This window comes from Camarhynchus parvulus, chromosome 19 (assembly GCF_901933205.1).
Source record: "Camarhynchus parvulus chromosome 19, STF_HiC, whole genome shotgun sequence".
NCBI classification, from domain to species: domain Eukaryota; kingdom Metazoa; phylum Chordata; class Aves; order Passeriformes; family Thraupidae; genus Camarhynchus; species Camarhynchus parvulus.
The window spans coordinates 3385329-3396549 of NC_044589.1; the positions used below are offsets into that span (position 1 = coordinate 3385329).

Consider the following 11221-nt stretch of genomic DNA (forward strand, 5'->3'; position numbering starts at 1 on the left):
CTCTGTAGGCTGCTTTGCCACAGTGGATTTATGAGGCAGCAAAAATCAAAGCACACTCTGAATAGGTTCCTGTTCCATTTGCAGCTCTGGGGGTGCCAGCCCCTTCCTGCCTTTGCTCCTGCAGTGGAGCCTCCAGGAGAAACCTTTCCAAAATCAGCAGGGGCCTCCCTGCCAGCTCCCAGTGAAGCATCAGCAGCTCCTGAGGGTTTATTAATCCCCTTTGAAACAGTGCCTGAGGCTCCCAGAGCACTTGGGCAGGTCTCAGACTGGAGTCCAGGCTTTGGCTGGAGCCAGGAGCAACCCAGAGTCAGTCAGTTCTGAGCACAAGAGGATTTAAAGGGTGAAACCTGCATCAAACTGGGCAACATCTGTACATGACTTTCCTGAAACTCTGCTCTCAAGGGTCCCCAGGGCTCCTGACATGATGTAACTCTATTTAAAGAGCAGCCTCCAGCAGACATGGATTTCTGGCAGCCTCTGGGTGACCATGGAACACAAGGTTTGCATTGTCTGGGCAGCCTCTCACCTCCTTCCATTCAAGTGGGGGCTTAAAATAATGCACTGGGAGCGGCTTCTGCTCAAAAGGCTAAAACATGTCCTGAAGGAGGGGAAAAAGGGTAAAAACACGGAAGAAGACAAGAGCAGAGTGTGAGGTGGATGAGCCCCCTCTGAAAGGATGAGCACAGCAGATGACCATGAGCAGGATGATCCATCCCTGCAGGTCCATGTGTGGATCCTGCCATCCCCTGGCAATGGCTCTGCCACCCCCAGCCTGACACAGCGTGCTGGTGTCTGTCCCTCAAGCATTGCCCTCAATAACTGCAATTGCACTCATATGCTGCGTTTCTACCACTTCAGACTTCTCTAGATTGCTTTTAATTTATCAGACTAATTCCAACTGCAATACCCTGCCAGTGATAGAGAATGGGCTTGACAAACATCCCTTGCTCTAAATAGAAGAATCTATTAGATTCTAGCAGCTCCAAGTAGTAAATTTAGGTTTTATCTCCGCCAGATCCATATTGGTCCCTTCCTGCTCCAGACACCCTGCTGGGTTCCTTTTGTTTAAAGGTGACTGGCAAAGGGAAAGCAGAAATGAGAGCTCTGCCTTCTGTGCCTGGGCTCTTTCCACTCTACAGTCAAGGAGGTAGGAAAGGTTATTGCCAACAATAAAAATAGAATTATTTTTCTGCCTCTTTCTCAGAAATTCAGCTCTTGTTTGGAGCAGGAAAATCTCAGCTGCTTGGAGATGGACAGGGAGGGCAAGATGGAGCAAAAGGCCTGGTGGGACCTTTCAACTCAGCCCTTTGTGCCCACCTGGGGATGGTCCCTGGTGGTGCTGTCAAGGAGCCTGGGGAAGGAAAGGGCTCTGGGGCTGCTCAGATCCTGTCCCACGGAGTCCAGCCTGTCCCTGGGGAATGCTGGGGACTCTGCCACACTTGCTCAGGCCCTGCTGCTCAGTCAGGGTTCAAATTCACCCTTCCCACCTGCATCAGCCTCAGTGGCCACCTCCAACATCTGCCCAGATGGGGAGGGACAAGCTTGGCACTCCTCACCATTCCTGGGTGAAGAAAAGGGGGGAAAATGCCAAAGAGGCCTTTTCATCCCCAGAAAGAGGAGTTCAAACTCAATTATCTCCCTTTAGAAAACAAACCCTGGTGCAGATCACCTTTAACATGAGCAATAAATTCCAGGTGAGCAATTCCCTGTCTGTGCCTGCCAACCCTCCCAGCTCCTGCATTCAGGAGCGACAAACCCTGCACTCTGAGTTCAGTTACAGAGCACAAAACACCGGATCACACTAATTGCTGACCTCAAAAACATCCCCTCACCTCCCTTCTTAACCTCAGCATTCCCAGAAAGAAATGGAAAAGCCAAACCTGGGCACCCAGCCCTTGCCCTGGCAGCGCTGCTCCTGCCGTGCTCAGGCATCCAGCGGGACACGGATCCGGCCTCGGGCAGCACGGGGGGCTCGGCAGGGAGCTGGGAGCTGCCAGGGAAGCTCCATCCTCCCACTGGGAGCAGCTCCCTGGATCCCAGGCTCTGCTGTGTCTCCAGGCTGCTCTTGGGAGCGCTGGAGATACGAAGGGCTGGGCCCGGGAATGATCTGTCCATGCCAGGACGCATTCCCTGAGAGTCAGCAAAACTTTTCAGCCCTTCAATTCATTCTATTATTTCTGCTGATGGCACTATAAATAATTACTCCCCACCCCTCCGTGTGCTTGAGCTGCTTTGCTGAAAAAAGATGCACATTTTGTTCATCTTTCAACACGCTGCCTGTATTTTTTGGTGGTTTGCAAACCCTGCTCGGTGCTCTCCAGCTCTGCAGGATGGAGGGAACAGGTTCCAGGGGCCTCTCCCGAGAGGAGCTCGCCTGCAGCTCCGCTCAGACCACGAGAACAGGCACTTCCTAACTTTCAGGCACTTTCAGGTTTCCTTGCCAGGTCATTTTCTTCCCCTGGAGCGGGGAACAATGGAGCCATTATCCCACCTCTCCTCACAGGGGACAAACTCCTTCCTAAGTCGCCAAAGTCGCAGATGGCCAAAGCACTACCAAGGGGTGGGAACTGCTGAGGAAAGCGGGGAAAACCAACGATCCCAAAGCCCTGGGGTGCCCAGCATCCCTCTGCCTGCGCTGCCCCGCACTCCATGAGTTCAGCACGGAGCAGTGCCATGGATTTCCCTCTGTCCTGGCACCTCTGCTCTTCCTTGCAGGCTCTGTGCCCCCTCCTCTCCAAGTTTCACTCCTTCACTGCTCAAGGCAAAGTGTTTTGCTGCCCACAAACCAGCTGATCCCTGCAGGTGCTGCTGCTCAGATGCTCATTCTCTGACCCACGGCTCTGCTCTCCCTGCTCACTTCCAAGTTCCCCGTCCCATCTCTCCCTCCTTGATGGCAAACACTGTTTGTGAGGAGAAAAACCCCATTTTCCTGACCCAGCTGTGCAGCCCCACAGTCCTGTGGGCTTTGGGCCGTGCTGAGCTCACAGAATTCCCTCCCCAGGCCCTCCACCCTGCGAGATGAAGGCAAGGCAGAGTTTTCCCTGGTGGATTAAGAAAAGCGGGATTTTTTTGCTGTGCCTAACGCCTCGACATGCAGAACACAAACAGCCCCTCTCCTGATTTCCTGAGAGGTGGCCACCATCGAGCACTTCTCAAGGAGATTAGTGGCTGCTTTTCCAATCCTATTTCAAGCCTCGAGGAGGCTGCTATTTGTCAAAAGAGTTATTAACCTCCAATAGGCACCAGGATAAACGTTTGCTGGCACAGCCTCTCTCCTGCGTGGATCCTGAGGGACAGAGGCTCCCAGGGACCCAGCCTCACCTGGGACCCAGCCTCACCTGGGACCCGGCTGCAAGGACTCAAACAGGCTCTCATTACAGTCAGGGCACCTTAAGGATGCACCCACCTGAAACGGGGATGAAGGAACGACAATCCATGATTTAAGGAAAAAGCCACGTTGCGTGGCTTTTAATAAATAAACAGAGAGTCACTCAGTTAAGGAGGAGGGGGGAGAGGAAAATCACTGGCTGAGTGGGGCAGTTCGCAGTTAAATATTCTCTGGGCACAGGGCTCCTGCTGAAAGAGGATTTATCAGCCCAGGGAAGGCTGGGGTGGGTGACAGCGCCGGGGAGAGGAGACTCCGGCGCGCAAACAACGCTGTCGTTCCCAATAACCCGGGATTCGCTCCGCGAGGCTCTCCAGAACTGCTCTGCATTGCGAGTGCAATGCGCATGGAAGGATGTGGCAAAACTCCCCTAACCTGGGAGAGCCGGGGGACGGAGAGGAGCCGGGCGGCGGCAGCGCGGCGGGGACCAACTTCTGCCGTCATTTATGGGCCAGGCATCCCAACTTAGCTTCTGCTGAGCGGCAGCTCCGGGATTTAAACAGCGAGGGGGGAAAAGCCACAACTCCGGGTCATGCACTCAATTATTTAAAAGGGAAGGAGGGGAGCGGGAAGGGAGCGGAGGTGGCCGGACAGGCGGCCCCGGCCCCAGGTGCGCGGTGGGAGGGCTCCTGCTGCCCCGGCCCCGCGTCAGCCGCAGCCACGCGTTCCACTCTCTCCCCGGCACAGGAAAACACATGGGGAAAGCAGGGGGATGCTCCCAGGCGGGAGCGGGGAGAAGCCGTGCCCGCAGCCCCGTCCCTCGCGTACCTCCAGCCGCCGGTGCCCGGTGCGGCGCGGTGCCCGTCCATGCCGAGCCGGAGACGGAGCCCGGCGTGTCCTGGGGAAGCGCGGGCGGCTGCCGTGACTTGGGAATACAGAATATGGTACAAGCTTTAATTAAAAGAGTCTGAAGGCTCTCTCCTGCTCGCTCGTCCTTTTTTTTGCAGTACCGGATCGGATTTAAAGGGCTAGAACCCCAATTTGGCAGTGCTGCTGCCCCCGGAGCGCCGCGCTGCCGCCCGGGCCTGCCAGTGCCAGCATCCTCCTGCCGCCCGTCGGGGGCATCCTGGCAGCCCGCGGGGCCGGATCCGGCAGCACCGGGAGCTGCGCTGGCAGCAGCAAGCTGGAAATCAAGGCTCGCTTCAGCAGGCACGGTGCACGGAGAGGGGGGATCCCACAGGCAGCGGGGTGGGCGAGGGCAGCCCGAGCGCTCCCGAGGGTGCACGGAGCAAAGTTTGTGCTCTACCAGTGCTCCAGAGAAGTGGGAGCAGGAGGATGGTGTCCCTCTGTGCTGGTGATGCCACCAGCCTGTGGCGATGCCCAAAGGCGTTGCCCTCCCAGCGCCAGCCCTGGGTGGAGCGGGGCTGTTGGGAAGGGCTGCGTCACCCAGGGCGGTGGGGAAGGGGAATGGGAAGGGCTGCGTCACCCCAGCCCAGCTCTGCAAGACGGGGTCCTCAGCTCCTGCCCGCATCCCGTGAGCAGGGAAGCAATTCCATTTGGATTTGGAGGCCACTTGTTAGTGCCAAGGCGGTGGGGAGACAGCCTGGCACTGGCGGCGTGCGAGTGACGCTGGTCCCTCCTTCAGCTCCAGGTCCCTCTCCAGATCCAGTCGCTCTCCAGACTTCCATGAAAACACTCATCTGCAACAGGCTGGGCTCTCAGGGGCCCTCGGGCTGCTCAGCAGGGCAGGGATGGCCAAGACATGGTGCCAGCCTTCCATCCAGCTTTCCCAAAAAAAGGAAAGAGAGGATGAAGAGCAGGGTTGCCATGGAGCCCTCCTTGGTCCAGATTTTGAGCTCGAATGAGGAAAACCAAAGGAAACAAGGAGCACATCTTTCTTCTTCTTCTTTATCTCCTTTTGCCTGGTTTGACCCCACAATGGCACCCTCCCTCCCCAAGGCTGGCTGGGAACATCCCGCTCTGGGTGTCTGACCAGTGCGTGCCGTGCTCTCGGGCTGACCCGCGTGTTCTGGCTTCCTCTCGCCTCATTAATTACACCCAGGGGTGGGTGCCAAAAGGAAAAGCTGGTTCTAATTCCATGCTGCAACCCAGCTCCAAGCTGCTGGGATAATTAGCAGGTTATTAATGAACGCGAATATTCCCACCATGGAGGGAGGAAGGACGGGGAGGGAGGGGAAGCACCATTTGGGCCTGGTTGGGAAAACCGCGTTGGAGTGGGGGAGTCTGTCCCTCAGTCCAAGGCTTTGAGCACCTGCAGTGCCTGGGGAGTTGCTCACAGCCCTGGGGCTGCTGGATGGATCCGCAGAGCAAAACCCAAGGGCTCTGCTGGCCGGGGGCCACGCTGGGAGCAGAACGGCTCCGTCTCCAGCCCCAGCCTGTGGATTCCCATCTGCCTCCGGGCACACACAGGAGGTGGCTTTGGAGCCTCCTTCTCCATCGCTCCTGGGCGATGCTGACTCGGGGCTGTGGGGTTTTTGGAGCATCACCTTCTGCCAGCTTCCTGCTGGGGGCTAGAGGCTGTCACCCCCAACACTTCCCTTTGAACCCCTCATAAACTGTGGGAACAGCACAGTCTTCCTTCAAAATCAATCTGAACCAAGCCTTGGTACCAATTCCCTGGGTTTAGGCACCAGCTGAAAATTCCTGGGAAAGGCATCGCCTGGCAGAGCCTGCTGGGAAAGTGCTTCTCTAAACACTGAGGGGCAGCAGGCAGGGGTGAGATTCCAGCAAAACCAGGGTGTCCTCAGAGGCTCCAGCCTGAGCTGCTCGTGTGTCTCTCCAAGGCATGTGGTTGTTGTTCCTTTAATTATTAATCCTTGCATTGACGTAATCAAATGTGCCCGAGCCTTTAACGAATGCCTCAATGTAAAAAATGAAGCATAAATTTCTTTCCCTCCCTGAAAACTTGTTTCAATCCCATGACCAATTTTATTGCCGTTCTGCTCTAATTTTAAATCTAACGAGAAACATTAAGGTTTTCAATTAAAAGATCCCTTCCTTCAGATATTGGAACATAGCCTGAAGTGCAGACCACGTGTGATATTTTTCATTGGGATGGTGTGGGCTAAATCTGATTCCCAGATCAAACACAGTCAGGCTCAGGCGTGCAGTTGGCCAGGCTGGAGAGGCTGAGCTGTTCCACTTTGGGAAGAGCCTCAGCCTTGGTTGTGTTTTTAGCTGACTCCTTGTGTTTCTGAAATGAACCTTACATTTATTCCTTCTCTTTTGTCAGCCTGGGAGTCTGTGGTGAGGGGCAAATGAACCTCATGATGCCACTCTGGACTCATGGAATTTTTGGCTTTTGACTGATACATTTGGTTTTTCCCTTTTCTTTAGAATGAGCAGATCCATGGCCACAACAGAGGAGATGTTCCTTGTGCCGTGAGCTCAAACCTCAGCTTGATGCCATCCTGGAATAATGGAATTTTTGGCTTTTGACTGCAAATATTCACTTTTCCCTCTTCTTTAGAATGAGCAGATCCATGACCACACCAGAGGAGATGTTCCTTGTGCAGTGAGCTCAAACCCCTCATTTGCCACCGTTTCAGTGTTGGCCTTGTTGGACACCATTAATGTGAAGTTTGGGTCACAAAGGTTTGTTTGTGTGTTCTTTTCCACAGACCCTAAATCTTGCACTTGTCCTCCACCCTAAATCTTGCAGGTGGCCCCATCTGGGCCTGTCTCCTCCTCTCTGGCAGGGTTTGCAGCTGGGCAGATGTTCAGCCCCAGCAGCAGTGGGTGTTTGCAGGAGCGAGGTGCCAGCTGGGCTTGCTGGGGTCTGCATCACTCCTCAGCCCTGCAGGAGCTCCTTTCACTCCTGCTGGGTTTTGGTTTCTTAATGGAAGCGGCACCACTGATTTCACTGTCCCTGAGCCTGCTCAAGGACCGTGTCTTATGGAAACATCAGGTTTGTGCAGATGAGATGGGAAGACAGAGGCCTCCAAAAAGCACCAAGGGAAGGGCACTTCAGGTGAGAGGAGCTGGAGCAGAACCTGGATCAGCCCCTGGCTCCAGCTGCCTTGCCCAGAGCCCCCAGACTCTGCTGGTCCTGCAGGAGGCACCTCTGGTTCACAGCAGCTCAGCCACCCTTCCCAGGCAGGACTCCGGGGCCCTCAGAGGGTGGGAAGGGCCCCAGGGCAGGGACAGGGACATCCCCCAGAGCCAGGCAGTGGGGTGGCACAAACCCATCCCTCAGGGGCAGAGCTGGGCAGCATCTCATCCAAACACCACATCATGTTACTGCTCCATTCCTTTTCCAGCTCAGTGAGGCTGCTTGGAAAGCCAGGAGTGGCTGAGCTCATGGGAGAGCTGAATTTTCCACTCTTGAGCCAAAGAGAGTTAACTTTATCTTTCCTGAACCTAAGAATGTTAACTTTGCCATTCCTGAGCCCAAGAATGTTAACTTTTCCCATTCCTGAGCCTAGGAGTGTTAACTTCTGCCATTCCTGAGCCTAGGAGTGTTAACTTCTGCCATTTCTGAGCCAAATAATGTTAACTTTCGTAATTTCTGAGCCAAAGAATGGTAACTTTTGCCATTTCTGAGCCCAGGAGTCTTAACTTTGGCCATTCCTGAGCTGAGGAGTGTTAACCTTTGCCGTTCCTGCAGGTTTTGATGTGTCAGGATGCACCTTGTCTCACTCCATCAGGTGTTCTGGAGGCCACACCAGCTCACTTGCTTTGCTTTCAGGTTACAAGGTCTCTGCCTCCCTCGTTCTGAGTTCCCACAGCACAGAGCAGCCCAGCCCTGCTGGCTCAGCCCTCCCTGGGGCTGAATGAAGGAATTCCTGATTCCCAGAGGGGTTTCTCTGAGATCCCTGCTGTGCTGCATGGAGCAGGACGGTGTCAGGCCAAGGAGATTGCCAGCTGAATTCACAATGAATCACCCAAATTACAGCCCGTTAATAAAGATAAAAAGCAGAGAGAATAGAACACGCTGCAAACCTATGGGCAGGTCTCCTGAATCCAAAGGCAAAGATTTGAAACCCCTGTTGGCTTGCACAGGGGGATTGTTTTGGAGAACTTCAAAAGAAATTTGGAAACAAAGAAAAAAGCTGGTTAAACGTGGGGGAGCTGATAATCACAAATTATTCCTTTTTTCCCCCAGATTTGTGTATTAAAGTGCATTACTGGCACATGGATGTGGCTTTTCCCCATCCAAGGCTTCTTCCTTCCTTAATCCTGCCCAGCCCAGGACAGGCTTCAGCCTGATCCTGACCCTGCTCAATGCCAGCTTGTCCTCTAAGGGGAGACCCCTTCAAAAGCTGAAAATCTGGCAAAAAAACCAGCTTCACCTGTGTTTGAAAGGCAGAAATCTGCATCAAATTAATCTTTACCAGGTCTGCTGTCAGGGGATATGATAATGACAAATAAAAAGCAGCATCTGGGTTCCAGATATGGAAAAAAAGGGTTTTTTTGTTTCCACGGTTGGTGGGTGATATTTTGTGCAAGACACACTGAGAGCCAGGGCTGGGCAGGACCTAGGGGGATGGTCCATGAGCAGATGATGGGAATCCCCACTGCCACTGGCAAGCAGCTTGGAAGGAAAATGTGAAGGAGACTGAAATCATCCTATTTCAGGACATAAATCAGCCTCTAACTGACAGTGAGAACAGAAGAGCCCTTATTGATGGGCTGGGTTAGGTTCTCCAAATGTAAAAGAAGAATTAAGGAGCTGTGAGCTGACAGCTTTAACAAGTGCTGCTCCTCCCTGGCTGCCCCCAGCTGCAGCCTCAGGAACAGCCAAGGTCACAGAGCCAGAGCCCCAACCCCTGACCTGTCCATCCTGCTCCCTCCTGCAGCCACTGCCCAGCTCAGACCCCATTTCATCCTGGAGCAGAGATCCCAAGGGTCTGCTCTTCCAACAGGGTTCAGGGCAAGTGGTTGAAAAGGCCCAAAATAAAGTCTGTGAGAGGAAGAGACAAATTCAGCTCTGCCATGTGCAGAGACAACATCACTGCCCAGCCCAAATGTGGGGCTTCAATCCCTAAAATCCCAGATGCAGTGAGGCTGGGAAAAGCCACAGCCAGGTGGATTTCAAACCCTTCTGGGCATGGGGACTCACCCCTGCCCTGGGCTGGACAATCCTGTTCCCATGGCAAGTTCTGCTGCCAGGCTGGTGGGGGCTGAGGGAAGGAGCTGAGAGTGCTGGATGGAGATTTCATGACCATAACTCCATAGAAAGCAGCTCCTGTTGGCTCTGCTGCCCACAGAATTGTTTAATTGTTTTTTCTTGCCTTCAAACTGAGTCAGACACAGCTGGAAAATTCCAAATTGCCTCAAATCAGGAAAACCTTCAACTAAAACCCCCCAAGGTTTTGTCCCTGCAGTCTGCTCTGATCCTGATGTGCCCTCCCTGCCCCACACCTGCAGGCCTGGCTGCAGTGGCAGGGCTCCTCCAGCCCAGCAATTCCCCCCTGCCAGCCCAGCCGTGTCCCTCCATCCATCCAGGCAGGAGCAAAGCCAAGGAGGGTCTCAGCAAAGAGCCCATCCTGCCCATTTCCTATTCCTGATGCATTTTTCAGGCTGTTGGGGTCACTTTGCTGTCTTTTGCTTTTAGGATGGAGTGAGTCAGACTTTGTCACAAGGTCCAGCACCCACATCCCCCTGTGTGTGGTTTCTGCATGTCCCCACTGTGTGGTTTTTCCATGTGCCACCGTGTTCTCCATCCAGTGTAGCCAAACCAGTCCAAGCCCAGCTCCAGGAGCTCTGTCCTGGGGCCACCAATCCTGTTGGGTGGCCCTGGCAGTGTGGGACAGACGTGGCTCTGAGCTGGGAACCCTCAGCACCAGGGAAGCTCAGTCCCTGAGGCCAGGCACTGCCCCCTCCATCTGAGATCAGTCACATGCCAAAGGCACTTGGCAAGTAGTTCCCATATTTTCTTGGCATCTCCCTGCTTCCCAGCCCACCAAGAGCCAGGGAAAGGGGTTGGCATCCGGCTCAGGTGCTTCCAAAGGGCAGCAGCCCCTGCCCAGGAATGGGATCCTGGCCCAGCACAGGGACCTGGCCCCAGCCCCTGGACCTGGCTGGGGGATGTCCCCAGAGGGGAGGAGAGAGTTTGGCTCCCAGTTCACAAGAGAAGGAAAAAACAGCCATCCATGTGCACTGGGAACAGCCCAGAAACCCCAAATCCTGGGCTGATCTGAGCGTGGGCAGCAGGGCAGGGATTGGGATTGTGCCCCTGTGCCCAGGTGAGACCCCACCTGCAGAGCTGCCCCAGCCCTGGCCCAGCACAGGCAGGAGCTGGAGCTGCTGGAGGAGCCCAGAGGAGGCTCCAGGATGAGCAGAGGGATGGAGCAGCTCTGCTGGGAGGAAAGGCTGGGAATGCTCACCTGGACAGGAGAAGCTTTGGGGCCACCTCAGTGTGGCCTTGCAGGACCTGAAAGGAGCCTGCAGGGAACATGGAGAGAGACTTTGGACAGGGGATGGAGGGACAGGACACAGGGAATGGCTCCCACTGCTAGAGGGCAGGGCTGGATGGGATATTGGGAATTGGGAATTGTTCCCTGTGAGGGTGGGCAGGCCCTGGCACAGGGTGCCCAGAGCAGCTGGGGCTGCCCCTGGATCCCTGGCAGTGCCCAAGGCCAGGCTGGACAGGGCTGGGAGCACCTGGGACAGTGGGAGGTGTCCCTGCCATGGCAGGGGTGGCTCTGGATGGGCTTTGAGGTCCCTTCCAGCCCAAACCATTCCATGATTCTGTGATTCCATAACATCCTGAGGGTTTCAATCGCATTCCAGCCCCTCCGAGCTTCTCTCTGCTGTGATTTTGGGTGGATTTTGGATGGCTGGGGCCGTGGCAGAGGCTGCCGTGCCCTCAGGCTCCTTTCTGCCCCTCGATCCCTCCCTGGCAGCGCTCGCAGAGCCGGTCCCAGAGCAGCT

At 55.0% G+C, this 11221-nt stretch overlaps 1 protein-coding gene across 1 annotated transcript in view; it reads right to left on the bottom strand.

Moving 5' to 3' along the window:
* Window positions 1-4294, bottom strand: part of CALN1 (calneuron 1) — a 179858-nt gene extending 175564 nt beyond the window's left edge. The window contains exon 1 of the mRNA XM_030962826.1: window positions 4154-4294. The gene's annotated coding sequence lies outside the window, so the exon portion shown is untranslated. The remainder of the gene's footprint in view (window positions 1-4153) is intronic.
* Between the last annotated feature and the right edge of the window lie 6927 nt (window positions 4295-11221).